The sequence below is a fragment of the Triturus cristatus genome, chromosome 1_1 (genome assembly GCF_964204655.1).
Source record: "Triturus cristatus chromosome 1_1, aTriCri1.1, whole genome shotgun sequence".
Taxonomy (NCBI): domain Eukaryota; kingdom Metazoa; phylum Chordata; class Amphibia; order Caudata; family Salamandridae; genus Triturus; species Triturus cristatus.
In genome coordinates, this window is record NC_140579.1 from 105,667,250 (window position 1) to 105,687,237 (window position 19,988).

General features: G+C 47.0%; 1 protein-coding gene across 3 annotated transcripts in view; it reads right to left on the reverse strand.

Annotated features, from left to right (window-relative positions):
- Window positions 1–19,988, reverse strand: part of LOC146869660 (uncharacterized) — a 97,819-nt gene that overhangs the window by 62,174 nt on the left and 15,657 nt on the right. The gene's annotated exons all lie outside the window — the stretch shown is intronic.

Consider the following 19,988-nt stretch of genomic DNA (forward strand, 5'->3'; position numbering starts at 1 on the left):
GGACCGCTGCTCGCGGGTGAAAAAAAGCATTTCCGCACCGCGGTGGTGTCACCGCCCGACATCCTAATGGACCTCATAGTGTTGATTGTCTGAATGATCATAAAAAGGGCACAAGTTCATGACTCTTGACCAGTTGTTCATTCTTGGGAAGCTTGTTAGTCTATGTAGAATCCCTAGTCTGAACCTGGTCAATAATAATCTATCATACCCATCAGGAACAATTTTAAGATGAGGTTGGATGCTAAAAGTTGTTGAAATCATTTGCTTAGAGAGTACGGTAGGCTTTGTTATTCCTGCAGATAACTTTAGTGATTCAAGTAAAATTAAATCCTCTTTTTGTTAAACTATTCTTGATATTGTCGTGTAGTTCCTATATTACCTATAAAGGATCTGTGCGTTTTGGATAACATAAACTATGGGTTTGGTCACGGTGGCAGATTGATTATATGAACCCCCACTTGATACGTTAGACTGTCTGTATCAGCTAGCTCACAATTCCACTAGAGCCTCTAGCTCACAGTGCCAATCGAGCCTCCTCTTATCAGGGAGAGAACAGTTCTCAACAACCTCAGAACATGACGACCCTGATCCCCCAGGATTGTGGAAACAATATACTACCTTTCGCTCAGTCACTCGTGCGTACTTAGGGGCATATTCACAAGGATCTATCGCCGAGTTAGCAGCACTTTATTGCAGCCAAAGTGGTGATCAATTCATCACACCATTCACAAGCTGGTGCTAACAGCTGATATCACCAATTTACCAGCGATAGTAGCCGCAAAAAACAACTCCACGGATGACACCAACGCTAATGAGATGCAGAGTAGGCGTTCCCGTGCAAAAACACTCGAAAAAAACACTACACCACTTTCACAACAAACTGCCAGATCCGCGATGCGAGTCAAAACCACGCAATAAGCCGCGGTAACCGCAGGTATTTAACACCTGCCTCAAGCAGGTGTAAAGACGGATGACTCCCTGCAGTAGGCAATGGAGCCCCGCCCACAGCCACACCCGAAGAACAAACGACGCCATGGAGCTACTCATCATGCAGCTCGGAGCTCCAACAGTGCCACAACACCCAACACCACCGCCACCCATCCAGGACCTCCACCTGGACCCGTACCCGCCCCTCCCAGACCACCACAGAGGCAGCGCAGAGTAAGACAGCGGACCTACCGAAAACGCACCACTCTCACAGACCTAACGCCCGCGGAAGTCATTGCCAACTACAGGCTCAAAAGGGCAACCATCCTCCGCATCCTGACCCACAGTGCCCACAGGCTGATGGTACCAATACAGAGGACAACCAACATCCCTCCACAGACAAAGCTGCTAGCTGTGCTGCATCTGTTGGCCTCTGGTACCTTCCAACCAACAACTGCCAGAGTCGGAGAGGTCTCACAGCCAGGCCTATCAAAGTTCATCACACCTGTCCTGGATACCATCCTCAGCTTCATACCCCAGTACCTTCACTTCCCGAACACTGCGCAGGAACAGCTGGAGACAAAACAAGGCTTCTACGGTATAGCCAGATTCTCGACCGTGTTGGGGGCAATTGGCTGCACACATGTCCCACTTGTGCCCCCTGCGCATACTGCACACCACTACCGCAACAGAAAGCATCAGCATTCCATCAATGTGCAAGCAATAGTGGACCACCGGTGACTCTTCACCAATGTCGTCACCATCAGGCAGTGTGCATGATTCCTTCATCTTCCGAGAGTCCATCATCAACCAGTGCTTTCAGGATGGCACATATAGAACGCGACTGCTCGTTGGTAAGTGCCAAATCAACACATCACACACCCCAAAGCCACCAACACATAAGTAACGCACAACTATTGGAATGCACACGTGACCAAACACATACAACATGTTAAACTACATGACCACCTACCAGACACGACAACACCACTCCATTGTCATCCTGGGCTACCCCTGCACCCAATACAGACATTACATGGCACCACGGCCACACAGCTGAACGTGTGGAGATGCGGAATGCAGCCATGTGCGATGATGCATGTGACCCGTGAATGGGAATGTGCAAAACGAGAAGTGAGGCGTGGATGTGCAGGACAGACATGGCTTTGCAAACCACAGACATGTCCATGCAGACCACAACTGCTGGTGATTGGAGAGTAGTGAGCAGTGGCAGCAACAATGTCACCCCGGCCGTGGAACAGATAGCGGAAGTGTTGCACGAAGCGTACCCCCCTGTGTCTGTGAGTGTAGTGTATTGGCCCTGAGTACGCCTGGGCTGCGCAGGGGTGTGGACAAAAACACCGTGGCGCAGAGTGTGGTTCTCTCCCGGAAAGGCCAACATCACTGACAGGGCGGCACCACGGAGTCCGCCATGAGGCCGACGCCGTGAGCAGCGGGGCCTGCGACCCTGTGCGCCTGCTGCACACCAGGACGCTGATACCCATATCAGGCCTGCCCGCCCCAGCACCCCAAGGCCACACTGCTCACCTGCAGACACTGTTGTGTGTCGAAGAGGGCCCAACACGTGCCGGTGCAAGCTCCAGGCCCCAGTCACACGTGCTCAGCAGCCTCCGCAGACCCTCGCTGGACCCCCCCGACTCTGGCCCACATCACTCCTTAATTATTGACATGCTCCACCGGCGTCCTCTTTGGACCAGTAGTTCCCACATGTGGAACAGTGTCCTGAGTCCTGAATGGCAGTGACCCCAAGTCCGTGGCAGTGGCTACAGCACCAGACTCCCTTCAGTGTGGCATAATTCCATTAAGCAGGCCTGCGACACGTGATGGCACTAACCCTGTGCGCCATGAGTGTCCGTCATCGGCCGGCAGAACATTGTGGGTTTCATCAGCAACGGGCAGCTACTGACTTCGTGTTGGGCCTGGGTCTGTGGCATTCGTATGCGCCATGTTGCCGGACACAGCTGCCATGTGCCCATTGCATCATGCCCTGGGGGTGGGCCCCCCATTCTCCCCCGTGACACTCCACAGAAGGCACATATGATACATACGAGACCCTGCTATGCCCTCATGACCGTACCCCAGTCTTCTGCAGTTCAGCGTCTCGTGTCAGTGGGCCCTTGTCGGCAGCTGTACATCTGGGGCCACTAGCCCTGTACGACTCGAGTCATTCCCCCTTGTAGTACTGACATTGCATTACTGAGTGCCTGATGACTGTTGGAGTTGTTGCCAGCACCAGCTACTTCCTGAGGACTGGCTTACACTCACTCCACACACAGCCAGCACAGGCGTCACTGTATTGGTGGGCCTGCCATCACATCCTGCCGAATCAAGTATTGACTCTTTTCTCCCTGCACTGTCACAGGTGATCAAGGATATGCACTCTGCCCTTGGATGATGACACTCCTCCGAGACCCGAACACACCCGCCCAGAGGCAGTACAATGCAGCCCACATACGACCAGGGGCATCGTTGAATGCACATTTGGTGTGTTGAAGTCACATTTCAGGTGCCTGGACGGCACAGGTGGAAAGCTCCTGTACAGCCTGGACATCATGTGCAAGATGATCGTTGCATGTTGTGTGTTGCACAACGTCTGTGTTCGCACCAATGCCCCATGGATCCCAGTTCCAGAGGTACCAAATGATGATCGTGACGATGGGGCAGGTGGCCCACATCCCATTGCAGCTGCGGCAGGAATGGCCCGTAGGAACTCTATCATTGACACTTATTTACATACTTGCTTACTTACATGAGCACGTCACATTGTGGCCGTCCATGGCAATCGTGGGATAATTGAGGATGTCCAATAGCGATGCATGTGTCATTAAAACATATTTGCCGGTAACAGGTTGTACTTGTACATTGTCATGTATCATGTCCCTGTGGTTTCAGGTGTGATTTACCATGGTGTCCACATTTGTGGAACCTGTAGTGTCCTGTGTTCTGTTTTGGAGGGGTTGCTGTTTGTACCGGGATGTTGTCAATGTCGAGGTGCACTTCTGCTTATGTGCGTATGCTGCACGGTGGGCAAGTCGCTCCTGCGGCTCTGATTTGTCTGCCACTGGTCTCTTTCATGCGATGTGCCGGTTGGTTCTGTTCGTCCACGGTGCTTGGATGTTGTGGTGTACATGTTGTCCTCTGCAATCGGTCAGGGTGCATCCGTGGTACTCCGCTGTTGATGTTTTTTTTCTGTGGCATTTTCCGTATGCTGTTCTTGTGCTTTTTCCTGCATTACACGTGTGTATTGCTGCCCTCGCGCTGGTTGTCACTGTTTTCTTTTCACGCTTTGGCCCATCGCAGGTTTTTTGGTGTTGTGGTTTGTGTTTTTATCTCCGTCGAGGTGGTTGTATCGCGGTCATTGATATTCCTTGGGCTTCACTATGAGATAGTATTCACTCACTGAGTGATAGTCATTGGGTTTCACTATGAGACAGTACCCTTTCATTGAGTAAGAGTCACTGCGCTGTTATGTACAGTTGCATTATAATCTGACTTATAGAAATACATGTAGTTTTCTATTTAGTGTATTTCTTCTTTTTTGTGGACGGATGGTCCTTTAGATAGCCTGTTTGACAATAGGTGGTTACTATGTGTGCCACTGTTTCTTTAAGAGTTGTTGACTCGCCAAGGATATTTAGTGTATCTCTACTTTGTAGTGGACGGATGGGCCTTTTGAATAACCCTGGGCGTAGTTCGCGAAGTAGCACTTCGCGAAGCTACGCAAAGTGCAGTTCGCACTACGCGAGTTGTTCGCACTGTGCCAGATGTCGTTTTCAATGATTGCACAGTGCGGACAAGCAACCGGCACTGTGCAATCATTGAAAATTGCATCTTGCACAGTGCGAGCTGTAGTTTTCTGCTGCTCGAGTAGATTTTTACTCGAGCGGCAGCTTTCTCAACGCGAACTGGTAGTTTCTCAACGCGAGCGGTCGCGAGCATACACGACCATTCGCAATGAGAAACCTGACTCCTCGCGTTGGGAATCTCGCCGGGAGGTTTATTTTCCATGCTCGTGGTCGCCAACTTGACGTTGAGGACCGCGAGCAAGCAAAAAATGACCGCAGCACTACGCAACACTACGCTACGCGTGTTCGCACTGTGCTACGTGCAATTCGCGTAGTGAGAAGTAGCGCGAACTTCGCAAACTATGCGAGCGTAGCGTAGTGCTTTGCCCAGGCTTACTTTTGAATAGCCTGGTTGACAATGGGTGGTTACTATGTGTTGGTAACAATAAATTGTGGGGGAGGGCCGAAGGGAAATATTTTTAATGACCCTAGGGTTACTAATCCCTAAACCTTACATATTATAACAAACAGAAGTAACCTGGGTCAAGTAATCAGAGCCTCATAGTGTTGAAAACATATTTAGAGAGAAAAAGCACATGTGAGTAATACCATCAATGTTGAATCCCATCAGCCACTGTAAATAGCGGTTATCATCATATGGAATTCGTCCACACACAGTACTCTTATGTTAGAGATATGTGTAGTGTGTGAAACCAGGGACAAACAAACAGATTCATAGAATTATTTTACCCTGGTATGTTATGATGTCGCTACTGATGAATTGAAGGTGGCTATAGGTTTAGAAGCAGTGCAAAAACAAACAGAAGTGTGTGCAAATGTTAAAAACAACTACTGAGTCAGTCCCACAATTTTATTCATGACTGACCGTGTGATGTGGTTAAAAACAGTGCAAAAAGCAGTTCGAAAAAATAACTGCTATTGTCCCAGAGGTGGTCTACATGTTTCAGCCATTGTGATTGAATGTCAATCTGGCTTTCGTCAGGACCGATTATATATGCTACTGCTAAATAATATGTTAATCCAAACAGTGAAAAGGAAAAGGAAAAGATACGACCTACTTGCGTGGTAGTATTGAAACACTCCCGACTATGCGTGGAGTGAGTTACAAATCCTAGAAACAGAAAAAGGATTGTCAATCATCAGAAATTTACTGGAAAAACAACAATGAAAATCAACACCGTGGTGCACAGGCTTTTGCTCAAAATTGATATGTAGATATTATATACATGGTTCAGGCTCTCGCTGTCAGTTAAACTAACTGTAGTGTAACAGACATTTAAAACAACTTAATTGTCGAGATGGGAGACACCAATTTATATAATCAATCGGTGTTCCTGCTTACCCCTCAATGTAGGGGGTCACGCCTCACCCCACCTGGCATCCGCTCAGATGAACGAGGCCCCGCTCTGTATTGAAACAAACGGATGCTGTGATGTATATATCTAGCAATAGTTGCTGGTCTCAAAATCAAATGTTATCTCTGTACTTATATCTAAACGATAGGAACATGGCCAAAAACAAACCGACTGGTAAAGGACTACAGTTGTCTGAACTATGATTATTAAAAGCTCAGTAGCGGCGGCGTTTGTGTAAATATCCCGGCCTTTTAAAGTGCCAGTGAATGTGTCTCAAGAGTGAACTGAGACGATTTTTCACATACGGGGCGGCATGCTGAGGCGGTATTAAGGTGTCATAGTTAAAGTTTTAACAAAGAAATTGCACAAAAGAGTTTAGATTGAGGTTTAAAAGTAAGTTTGGAAAAAGAGAGCGCGTCTATGAAGCGCTTACCTTTCCGTCGGTACCTCCGGCTGGAATGAGCTGGACGGGGAGGCACCGATGTTTGCGTATGGCGCTCATAAATAGATGCGCGTCTTGATGACGCATTCGTCAGTATCTGCAAAGGCTCCTGGTATTTGGAGTTGCGTGTCAGTTGTCAGTACTTTCTCAATCTCGGCTCGGATGAAAAGTCATCCGTGGTCATAAACATGTCCGAGTACTACGTGCTGTGTCTAAAGTAAAGGTTGTTACTTGAAAACAGCAATCTGTATGGAAGTCCCTGAATGCTCGTAATCGCATCTCAATACAAGTGATTCTGTAATGTAAAGAGATGTGAGTAGCTTTCTTACAGTAGGTAAACAGAGTTGTCATACGAGGCTCTATAGGAAGTGGCACAGTATGCAGATCAGTATGGACATGTGTAGTTACACTTAGTTTGACACCTCTAACTGGGGTGAATGTTGTCATAAGGTGTTTGTAGTATGTACGTATTCCCCAGAGATTGTCGAGGGGGGAAGGAAAACATGGAAAGGGTACATTCAATGTTATTTACAACCAAACACCAGGTAGTAAAACGGTACTACCAGATATTAGAGGCTGGTCCACGGTATATCATCGTTGAGCCCTTGTGCATCACTGTGAAGTGAATAAATCCATTTTTGTTCTTTCCTAAAAAGGAATCGGGCAATATCACTGACATGTGGAGGAATAAACGGCTGCTCTAACACTATCCACTGAAGTTCTTCTGGTTTGTGTTTGAAAGTGAGGAAGTGTTGAGTCAGTTTAGTCGCTTGCTTATGACACCGAATGGTGCTCTTGTGTTCATTTATGCGAAGTTTGATTTTGCGAGTCGTCATTCCTACATACCTCAACGAACAAGGGCAAGTGATCATATATATGACTCGTTCAGAGTTACAGTTGGTATGTTTGGTTAGAACCCAGGGTCTCTGTGTCCCAATATCAATTTCTTTGGTTGGGGCAGTCTGGGGACAGGCAGTACAATTACCGCAGGGAAAATGTCCTTGTACCTTCGGTAAGTCCCAGAGAGTGTTTGTCCTAACAGACTGGATGGTTTTGGGTCGGGTGTGTACAAGAGTGTCTCGTAGGTTGGTTCCTCTGTGTCATAAGCAAGCGACTAAACTGACTCAACACTTCCTCACTTTCAAACACAAACCAGAAGAACTTCAGTGGATAGTGTTAGAGCAGCCGTTTATTCCTCCACATGTCAGTGATATTGCCCGATTCCTTTTTAGGAAAGAACAAAAATGGATTTATTCACTTCACAGTGATGCACAAGGGCTCAACGATGATATACCGTGGACCAGCCTCTAATATCTGGTAGTACCGTTTTACTACCTGGTGTTTGGTTGTAAATAACATTGAATGTACCCTTTCCATGTTTTCCTTCCCCCCTCGACAATCTCTGGGGAATACGTACATACTACAAACACCTTATGACAACATTCACCCCAGTTAGAGGTGTCAAACTAAGTGTAACTACACATGTCCATACTGATCTGCATACTGTGCCACTTCCTATAGAGCCTCGTATGACAACTCTGTTTACCTACAGTAAGAAAGCTACTCACATCTCTTTACATTACAGAATCACTTGTATTGAGATGCGATTACGAGCATTCAGGGACTTCCATACAGATTGCTGTTTTCAAGTAACAACCTTTACTTTAGACACAGCACGTAGTACTCGGACATGTTTATGACCACGGATGACTTTTCATCCGAGCCGAGATTGAGAAAGTACTGACAACTGACACGCAACTCCAAATACCAGGAGCCTTTGCAGATACTGACGAATGCGTCATCAAGACGCGCATCTATTTATGAGCGCCATACACAAACATCGGTGCCTCCCCGTCCAGCTCATTCCAGCCGGAGGTACCGACGGAAAGGTAAGCGCTTCATAGACGCGCTCTCTTTTTCCAAACTTACTTTTAAACCTCAATCTAAACTCTTTTGTGCAATTTCTTTGTTAAAACTTTAACTATGACACCTTAATACCGCCTCAGCATGCCGCCCCGTATGTGAAAAATCGTCTCAGTTCACTCTTGAGACACATCCACTGGCACTTTAAAAGGCCGGGATATTTACACAAACGCCGCCGCTACTGAGCTTTTAATAATCATAGTTCAGACAACTGTAGTCCTTTACCAGTCGGTTTGTTTTTGGCCATGTTCCTATCGTTTAGATATAAGTACAGAGATAACATTTGATTTTGAGACCAGCAACTATTGCTAGATATATACATCACAGCATCTGTTTGTTTCAATACAGAGCGGGGCCTCGTTCATCTGAGCGGATGCCAGGTGGGGTGAGGCGTGACCCCCTACATTGAGGGGTAAGCAGGAACACCGATTATATAAATTGGTGTCTCCCATCTCGACAATTAAGTTGTTTTAAATGTCTGTTACACTACAGTTAGTTTAACTGACAGCGAGAGCCTGAACCATGTATATAATATCTACATATCAATTTTGAGCAAAAGCCTGTGCACCACGGTGTTGATTTTCATTGTTGTTTTTCCAGTACATTTCTGATGATTGACAATCCTTTTTCTGTTTCTAGGATTTGTAACTCACTCCACGCATAGTCGGGAGTGTTTCAATACTACCACGCAAGTAGGTCGTATCTTTTCCTTTTCCTTTTCACTGTTTGGATTAACATATTATTTAGCAGTAGCATATATAATCGGCCCTGACGAAAGCCAGATTGACATTCAATCACAATGGCTGAAACATGTAGACCACCTCTGGGACAATAGCAGTTATTTTTTCGAACTGCTTTTTGCACTGTTTTTAACCACATCACACGGTCAGTCATGAATAAAATTGTGGGACTGACTCAGTAGTTGTTTTTAACATTTGCACACACTACTGTTTGTTTTTGCACTGCTTCTAAACCTATAGCCACCTTCAATTCATCAGTAGCGACATCATAACATACCAGGGTAAAATAATTCTATGAATCTGTTTGTTTGTCCCTGGTTTCACACACTACACATATCTCTAACATAAGAGTACTGTGTGTGGACGAATTCCATATGATGATAACCGCTATTTACAGTGGCTGATGGGATTCAACATTGATGGTATTACTCACATGTGCTTTTTCTCTCTAAATATGTTTTCAACACTATGAGGCTCTGATTACTTGACCTAGTTTACTTCTGTTTGTTATAATATGTATGGTTACTATGTGTGCCACTGTTTCTTTTAAAAAACTGTTTACTCGCCAAAGATACGCAAGGCGCATGCGCTGAATACAGGACACTTTTTCCACACAGACGCTTTGTTAGCATCTGAATTGAGCATGCGCGTGATAAGCTTGGGCACATATCTTTTTCTTTTTCTGAAACAAGACAAGAGGGATGTTGGTTTGTTAGTACTTTTGGCACACAACTCTCTCTGTTCAAGATAGATATGCAGCATTGGAACAAATGCTTATTTTAATTTAGTCTCTCGTATTGAATCCCTTTTTCTTTTTCTTTCTCAATTGGAACTACACTCACCGAGCTGGTTCACCAAAAACGTCTATGAATAAGGTTATCTTCATTATTAGACGAATAGGTGTTAACGATTTTTCCATATATTGAGACTAATACTCTACAAAAAAAAATTTACGTTCCTTTTTAGAGCGGCGCCCCCTTCCTGAGCGGTTGCCAGGTAGAGGTGAGGTCCGGTACCCAGCTATGGCGGTTAAGGTGTTTATTTTCGCTTCATAATCTTTGTGGATCCATTTTTCAGCATGATCACATGTGTGATATATGTTATTTATACCTGATATTTGTTATATTTCCTTTGTTACAGGTATCAGCACATTTTGATAAGTGACGGACCCATGACTTTGTATTGGTCTGATATCCTTTTTTGTTCTTTCACTTTATTGTAAGCAGCAGCATCTTTCCATAAGGTCCTAACGAAAGCCTGATCCAATTTGGATATGTAGGGCTGAAACATGTTGACCACTAACCATCATACTACAGCGGTTTAAATCCATACCGTTGGTGCACTGCCATTTTAATCCTGACAGTAGGCACATCTTTATTAAAATGTTGCTCTGATGCCTTCTAGCCAGTTTTAGCTTTCACATTCCTTCACATTTTTTCATAATTTCCCTCCTTTTTTGCGCTGCGACCTTACTCATACATTTTTGCTCACCATATGTGGATTTAGTAAATCCTCCATATCCTAAACAAAACATCACTGAGCTCCTCCCTCTCAGAGAGGGGGTTGTAGCCCTCAAAGGAACTAGGATTTTCCTTTGGGAGGAGAATCCCTATGATGAAGCATGTCACCTTTGGTGAGTGAGGGATTACGTCCTTTAAAGGGATCTATCCTTACATGTAACCTTTGACTATTAATCATCAATCAATTGTTTGATTATTATCCCATTTATTCATTTATGCAGTTTATGTTTATGGTTACTGTAGACCCTAGGATTTCTATGTTTGATACCTATATCACTACCTTATACAGACACATATAAACCTATAAGCCACTCCTATGGCAGGCCTTGACAATCCTGAAGGCAGAGTGCTTGGTTTTGTGTGAGAGGGTGCCCAAGCATGAGCTGAGCTCCTCTGCAGCTTTTGGAAATACTTCCTTATGGCTGTTCTGTGATACAGCCATATCATAAACTCTTAAGTGCATTATAACCTCACGGTAAATGCTAACTTTGGGATGGCTGCATCAAAACATGTCATGTTTGGTGTCAAACACTTTGGAATACTACCCTCCAGCCAGTTCTGGCGGCGGGGGTAGCATTCCACCCTTCTAGAGGGAGAGACATGTTCACACTGGCTAAACCCGGTAGGAATTTCCTGAGCCCTGGCATCACAAAATGGATGCCTCTGCCACAGACACGGGTCTGGCCTCCTGCTGCTGACCGAAACTCCGGCAGGGGAGACCTGGACAATAGGGTTCCTGTCAAGGGGAGGTGTCCCCACCTCCCCAGACAGGCTGATGTGTATTGGGGCTGGGCGGGAGCACTCTCTGGTGCTTTGAAGTCCTGCACTGGGGGCACACTTGGTGTCCCTGTGCATACTCCAGTTCAAACCGATTACAGGGGCTACCTGCCCCTGCTCTGGCGCAAAACTGGGCAAAGGAAATGGGTGTAACCACCTCTCTTTGCTGGCCCACCCATAGGTGGGGCCTTAGAGTTAGTCCATAACCTAAACTTAGTATAAGTATAGGCATCCAGTCCCTAGGACTTTAGATTACCCTGGACGAAACTCTGCAACGTACATCCTGGACCTTCGACGTTCTATCCTGACTAGAAGACTGAAGAAATCTCCCTTGGGGTCAAGGAGTGACTCCCCTGCTTGGCAGGCACCAAAGAAGCAACTGACTGGACTGCAATTCTGAAGCTCCTCCCGGACGCCGAAGTGTCTGCATCCCCAGAGGTGGATTCCCAGACTTCCCTGAGGCTACCCTGAGTTTACAGCAAAGCTAAGGCCTGTGGCTATCGTGGGTGACGTGGAACCGTGACCCCTGGACACCGTGAACTTTTGCAGCAACACTATCTTCCTGGTCCTCCTCGAAGTTGTGCTTTGGGCTCCTAGTAGCCCCAGCCTTGAGCACCTCCTGCACCGAAGATTGTTGGCCTCCACCCCACGAGTGACCCGTGGGCCAGCTTCAAGTGCGAATACTCGAGGCTCCTTCGCGATCACTAGCCCGTTGGCTAGCAGGTCCCCATGAAGGCGACTCCTTTTCTGATTGGGCCTACCTGGTTGCTCCAGACGTGCCCCGACTTGCCCTTGCTGGGTGAGTCCCTCAGACCTTGCTGGTCTGCACCACAGTCCTTTGTTTGAACTCCAGTGACTTGCCGTTGCCAAGGTTTGTTGGGTCCATCCTGGTTGCCGACACCGCAGCACTCGACAGACTTCATGGGACAGTTCGAATCCAGCTCATGGACTTCATCGACGCCTCCTGGACCTCGTGGCTGAAGAGTCAAGACACCCATCAACTCACCTGAAGCACCCGACATCTGCGGACATTGGTCCATCCTGCCCTCGGTCACTGGCTAGTGACCCAGACTCTGTCCCCTCTGCTTTCAGGTTCCTTACATCCAAGATCCAGGCTTGGATCTCTTCGGACACTTCTCCTCTTCACGGCAGCAGCAGTTCTTTGCAGGCTTCCATTGAAATCAACTATGCGACCCGACACCAAAAGACACCTATGCACCCGGCTTCCCTGGGTGAGGTAACTCGAGTACTCCGGTGCTCTCGTGGGTGCTAGCCCTAGAACTTCTTTTGTCCAAAGGGTTTGGTCCAGACTCGATTAGAAGTGTCCCTAATCTTTAAGTTTCCAACCGCGACATTGCCCATAGAAGATAATAGGAACCCGCGGTTGTGTTTTCACACTGCTTACAGCTCCCGTGGGTCCCCTGTGTCACTACCTTGGGTGGTTCCTTGGGGTCCCAGCGATTCTAGAGGCAATAGGCCTACTGCCTGTTCCAGTCGTGGTTCTTATACCATTTTTTTGGTATATGGTTTGGTACGCCCCTAGGGCCCAAACGTGTATTTGTGCTTTTACTGATGCTTGCTCACTTGTAAACAAAGTACTTTGAACTCAAGTCTCATAAAGAGACTAGAGGGGTGTGTTTTATCTTAAATACATATATTTTGAATATATACCTGGTGTGGTTGTCCTTTCATTTGATCATTCAAGAGATTATAGACTGGTAAAACAAGCTGCTTTACATACCTTCAAGACTTAGCCTGAAGGCTGCTCTCCATAGCTACCACTAGGATAGCTTTCACATAAGGTTGTCTTTAACCATTCATCATAAGGGGTTGTTTGGACTGATACAAGGTGCCCACTAGAACCAGTGGACAGCATATATCAGGCCACCTTCTCACATTGGTGACCAGCGTGTGGGATTCCAGCTTGCTATTGTTTTAATAGATAATCTCAATTGAATTGATCAACTGAAAACCACTAACGGTACCTGAGGTACATATAATATCAAGTTTAGCTACAGTAAGTTCTACTGAACTTAGAGTTGTGTGTTAAGGGAGAGCACACCCTTTCTACAACTCAAGAGAGTTTAGTAGGCCACACTAGTGTAGGTAGTGCAATGCACCACACCACATTAGTAATGTCTAACCAGCCAGGAACCACTGGGTCCCTACCTGGAACCAGTGAGCTCCTTCCCTATAAATATGAGGATCTCTCCTTTGCACAGCTAAGGGCCTTATGTTCCATTAGGAAGCTGAAGTCTATCCACCCAGCATCTCATAAAGATACTGAAACTGGATGATATCACCGGGCCTAGTGGGCCTGATGATGTAGACAGTGTGGGTGGGGCAGCACCTGAGGGTGGGTCTAGGAGTGGAAACTCCCCTGACCCTAACTCTAATGCTGACCAGACTGGTGACAATGACCAGACTCTGGTGAACACAGACCACCAGGATGACGATGACAATAAAGCCACTTCCTTCATTCCTCCTGGTAGGCCTGACAACAGGGCTAGAAGGGATAGATCTCTGTCAAGGGGATCCATCCAGTCTAACTCCTCTATAGGAACCTCTGTTTCTTCTCTCAGAGGGAGGGAAACCTCCCAGGAGAGGAGAGAGAGACTGCTGAAGTATGAGCAAGACAAGTTCCACCTCAGAAAGCAACAGATGGCCTTAGATAGGGAAGCCCTGGAGCTCTACAGAGCTAGTAAAAAGGAGGGACTAGAGTCCCTTGGTGGCAGCAATTTCCCTAGAGATAGGGAGAGGTCTTATGACCATAGAAACCTAAGTAAGATTGTCCCTCCCTACCAGAGTGGGGATGACATCCACATCCAGGATAACTGCCTTGGAGAGGGCCTGTAAAGTACAGAAGATCCCTCAAGGTCAGTGGGCAGCAATCTTATGGCTCTCCTTTGCAGACAAAGGTAGAGACAAGCTCCTCACTGTAAGAGAAGAGGATGCTGATGACTACAAAGTCTTGAAAAGTGCTCTAATAGATGGGTTTGGCCTAACCACTGAACAATACAGGTTAAAGTTCAGAGACACCCAAAAAGCACAAAATCAGGACTGGGTTGACTTTGTTGACTGTGCTGCTAAGGCTCTGGAAGGTTGGTTATTGGGCAGTCAAGTGTGTGACTTCAAAGGATTGTACAATCTGATAATGAGGGAGCAGATTCTTAATAACTGTCAAAATCAGCTGTTGCACCAGTACCTGGTAGACTCTGATCAGACCTCTCCCCAAGAATTGGGAAAGAAGGCAGACAAATGGGTCAGAACCAGGGTGAGGCAGAAAGTACAGAACCAAGGTGGTGACCCTAAGAAGCAAGATTCCAAAAACTCTGATAAGGGTGGGGACAAGGGTAAAGACCAGAAGTCTTCACAAGGGCCCCAAAAATCTTCTTAAGGTGGGGATACACAGGCTAACAAAGGGAAAGGCCAAAATAAACCATGGTGCAAAATCTGTAAACAGAAAAATCTCTGGACTAGTGACTGCACCGGCCCCCAACAATGCCCCTAAGGCACCTGCTCCCCCTAGTGCAGTTACAATTGGTGGTGGGAATTCACAGAATAAGGGTGTAGTAGGGTTGACCATGGGTTCTGAGATGGACTCTGGCTTATTCAGAGTACCAACTCAGGCTGTGCTTGTCAGTGATGGGGGCATGGATATGTCCCCCTTTGTGAGCCCCAGTAACCTGGGCAAATACAGACAGCAGCCTTTAATTAATGGAGTAGAAGCTTGGGCATTCAGGGACACAGGAGCAAGTGTCACAATGGTGACAAAAGATCTTGTAAATGTACATGTAATGTAAATGTAAATTGATACTTGCATAGCGCACTACTCACCCGCAAGGGTCTCAAGGCGCTTGTACGAATACCGCTGTGGAACCCCTCCTGGCTTTCCCTGTGAGGTGTCCACTCCTGGGCACCCCCAAGGTGGAGGCCAGGTATCCTTGGCGTTGTGGGGGTCATTGTGGAGATTAAGCAAGCTATTTCCCAGAGTTGCAGAGTGGGACTCCATGATTGGAATAGGTACCGAGGCGAGAATTGTCAGGTCCGTGGAATTTTGAGCCCAAGACCCGCCGAGGCGGGGAATTGAACCCTGGTCCCGGGCCAGACCTCTGCATCAGGGTCTGCCGCTCTAACCATTGAGCCACACTTTTCTTGTGGATCCTGGGCAGATTATACTTGGTGAAATGTACCAAGTGACCAATGCTAGCAACGTCAGAACAGACCATTCTCTGGCAGTTGTTAACTTCTCCTGGGGAGGGGTAACTGGCATTAAGAAGGTTGTGGTAAGTGCGAACCTACCAGTACAGTGCTTGCTTGGCAATGATCTGGAAACTTCAGCTTGGGCTGAAGTGGAGCTCAGGACACATGCAGGAATGTTAGGGATCCCTGCACATGTCTTTGCTGTGACTAGGTCACAGGCTAAAATGTCTGACACTGGACAGGCCCTGGATTCTGGAAAAATGGACCAGGTGCCTCACAAGAGGAGGAGCAGAAGGGTTAAGGCAGAGCCTTCCCACCTGACTCAGAATGCTGATCAGTCTCCTCATGGAGATGATCTTGAGCCTGAAGAAAGAACTGTCCCAGAGGAGCTTGAACCTGACCAGGTTGAGTTCTTGGGGACAGGGGCCCCTTCCAGGTCTGATCTGAGCCAGGAACAGAAAACCTGCCCCTCTCTTGAAACCCTCAGACAGCAAGCTGCTGATGAGGCTGCTGGAAATGCTAGTGGCACCCATAAAGTTTATTGGGATGATGGACTCCTATATTCAGAGAGTAGAGACCCCAAGCCTGGTGCATCCAGGAGGTCGGTTATACCTCTGAAGTTTAGGGGTTTCCTATTGACACTAGCCCATGATATTCCCCTAGCAGGACACCTAGGCCAGAACAAGACTTGGGACAGAATTGTTCCTCACTTTCACTGGCTCCACATGTCTGAAGACACAAAGGAGTTTTGTCGCTCCTGTGTAACCTGCCAAGCCAGTGGCAAAGCAGGTGGCACTACAAAGGCCCTCCTGATACCACGAACTGTGGTGGGGGTTCCCTTTGAGAGGGTTGGGATTGAAATTGTTGGTCCCATGGATCCTCAAACCGCATCTGGGCACAGGTTTATACTGGTGGTAGTGGATCATGCCACCAGGTACCCAGAGGCAATTCCCCTCAGGACCACTACAGCACCCGTAGTGGCAAGAGCTCTCTTGAGTGTGTTCTCAAGAGTGGGCTTTCTAAGGAGGTAGTATCTGACAGAGATGCAAACTTTATGTCAAGTTACTTAACTGCTATGTGGAAGGAGTGTGGAGTGAATTACAAATTCAACACACCCTATCACCCACAATGCAATGGTTTAGTTGAGAGATTCAACAAAACTTTAAAGGGCATGATCAAAGGACTCCTAGAGAAGCTTAGGCGAAAATGGGACCTGCTCTTGCCCGGTCTTTTATTTGCATACAGGGAGGTGCCTCAGAAGGGGGTTGGCTACAGCCCATTTGAACTTCTGTTTGGTCACCCTGTCAGGGGTCCACTGTGTTTGGTGAAGGAAGGATGGGAGTTACCTCTCAAGCCCCCAAAGCAAGACATAGTGGACTATGTACTTGGTCTCCGCTCCAGAATGGCTAAGTACATGAAAAAGGCCAACAAAAACCTTGAGGCTAGCCAGGAACTGCAAAAAGCCTGGCATGACCAAAAGGCTGTACTGACTGTTTACCAGCCAGGACAGAAAGTGTTGGTGTTGGAGCCTGTGGCCCCAGCAGATCTCCAGGACAAGTGGAGTGGACCTCACACTATTGTTGAACAGAAGGGAGAGGTTACTTATTTAGTGGACCTAGGAACTCCCAGGAGTCCCCATAGGGTTCTCCATGTCAACAGGCTGAAGCCATATGTGGACAGGGCTGACATGGGTTTGCTCATGGCAACTGATGAGGGACAGGAGGAATAGAGTGACCCACTCCCTGACCTCCTCTCACAGAACCCTGATGATGGGTCAGTTGATGGTGTAGCCTTGACAGGCAGCCTCACTGACCAGCAGAGTTTTTAAGAGTCACAGTTTACGTATTAAGACTTTCTCATTTTTGAGGAAAGGAGTTTGCTATAGCCAGCTCCCCTAAACTTTGATACCAAAATGAAGGATTACTGTGGTTTGTAGTTTTTTTCAAGCACCAGTAATTCTCTTTTGTAGGGCAGTGATTTTGAATTCCAATTCAAACAGAAAGTTGCCTTCCATTCACCTGTGTCCCATGCCCCGTTGTCACTGACCACAAGAGCCCCGTTAACTTTGACATCATAAAACCATCATTTCTCCAAGGAGGGATCACATTTCACCTTTGGGTGATGGGTCTTGGGTATTCAAATGTTCTTGCTTTTTGTGAATTTTTTCATATTTATAGCTGCCTATGCCCCAGTCCATAGACTGCCCCCTCAGCCCTTGCCCTATGAACTGGTGGGAAACTAAGAGGAAGGCAGACATGTCATTCTTTTTGGTGACTCTGATCTACGGTGGGCACTTTACTCAGAGTAACGGTAGGCACACTGAGACCTCAGGGTTTTAAAGAGCAGCCTTACATTTTCCATCCATCCCAGAACTTGTTTCTTCAGATTGGACAGTGGCCTTTATTGAGTAACCGAGCTCCAAGCCTCATACCCTCCTAGATGATGCCTTGACCATTCAACCAAACCACCCCTTATCCCGGCTATTGCTTGGCGATTAACGGTCCAATCAGAAATACTCTGCTCCAAGGAGAATTGCATCCATACACAAGACCCAAAACACCATTGGTAAATGGAGGCAACTGACCAGAGAAGAATCTGGTAATCACCAGTTGCCCCAGACCTAGAGAAGAGACTGGACATACCCACTGACCTTCACTGCTCAAAGATGCTTTCACATTCCACTCCAGAGGGCAGTCATCTAGTAAAACGTCACACGAAGGAATACAGGTGTTGTGTTATGGCCTTCTTTGCCTCATTTGAAAAGCACTAAGTCCATTGGTTTCATGTGTTGAGGGCCCAACGAGAGGGTCTCTGGATGTTCTGCGCAGCGTGTTTGGCATGAACTATTGTAGGTTCTTATTTTCCATACGTTCCAAGTAGTGGCCCCATACCACCTCAGATGAAGATGGAGAGGCTGTCGCTTGGCCTTTTCTAGTTGAAACTGAAGATAATTGGGATGACACTTCTGTTTAAGATGGGCAGCCTTTCTGTACTTTAGCAACTGTTGAGTAGGCGCGCACCTCAAACAAACACGTGACGGAGCTTCACTTTTATGCCACACTATAACAGCACATTAGACAGGTGACAATATACATGCCCAGCCCAGACGAGACGTGCCACAATCCAGCCAATACCCTGATGAGTCTGCCTCCATCAACCAGACACCAGGCATGGTTCCCAACCCAAGAGGGATATAGGCATTTGGCACCAAAGAACATAAGTCCCCAGTTCAAGGAAAACCTAGGATAGAACAGAATACAATACCAGAAACACATCACCACAAGCTGGAATATGCCCCATTCTATCAAAAACTAAGAGCTGTGTGTCAAGGCACCCCAAGATGGTAGAGACCACTATCATGTCATGTTAATGGCATACTGTATGCTATGCAAAAAAAACTAACTTACCGTCACCATGTGGAGGCATTTCAAAGTATTTGAATATCACAGTAACTGCAAGAAGCATGCGCCTAAAACAGCTTCACAAATGTAGGTCCATGGCAATTAAATATGTATACCCCCGCAAAGAACAAGTAGCGTTGCTTGCATTAGATGTGTGATTGGTGGCCATGTTTCTGGTTTGTATCGGAGTGTACTGAAAGCAGGGCTTTAAGTGGGCCGGGTCCTCCCAGGGCTCAACACCGGCAGTTCTAACAAGCATTGGCATAGCCAATAGGTCTCGCCTTGGGGACCTTATAAGTGTTTAGCCATGCAACGGTTGATGTTGTTGCACCAAGGATATTGTGCTGCATAACTAAATACTTATAAGGTCCCAAAAGCGAGACCTATTGGCTATGCCAATGCTTGTTTTCTCATTGCTTTCTTCATTGTTGACAAAGGGGGTGGATATACAGCATCCCACTGCTCCAGAGATGAAGAGGGAAGACAGGCAGGAGATGAAGGGATGCGCAGCTTCCTAAACAAATAGGGGCAGATTTACAAGCCCCTTGCGCCACTTTTGCATCACTTTTCCCATGTTAAAAGTGATTCAAAAGTGGCGCACGGGGCTTGTAAATCTGCCCCATAATATTTCACATCCCACGTTAGATGCTTCAAGTTTCTTGCCCTTGAACAGGATCTTTTGTGAAGTTGTCGGAATCTGGAATTCAAATCTGAATTTGACTCTGGCCTCGGATGCTTCTTGGCATCGAGGGGGCAGCAGGTGCCAGGGACGGGGGCCTCAAGGAAATGATAACCGATGGAAGCTCGATGGCTGTTGACACTTCATATGGCAGCCCCGGGGCGAGCCCTGGAGGAAACTGATGAATCTTCTTA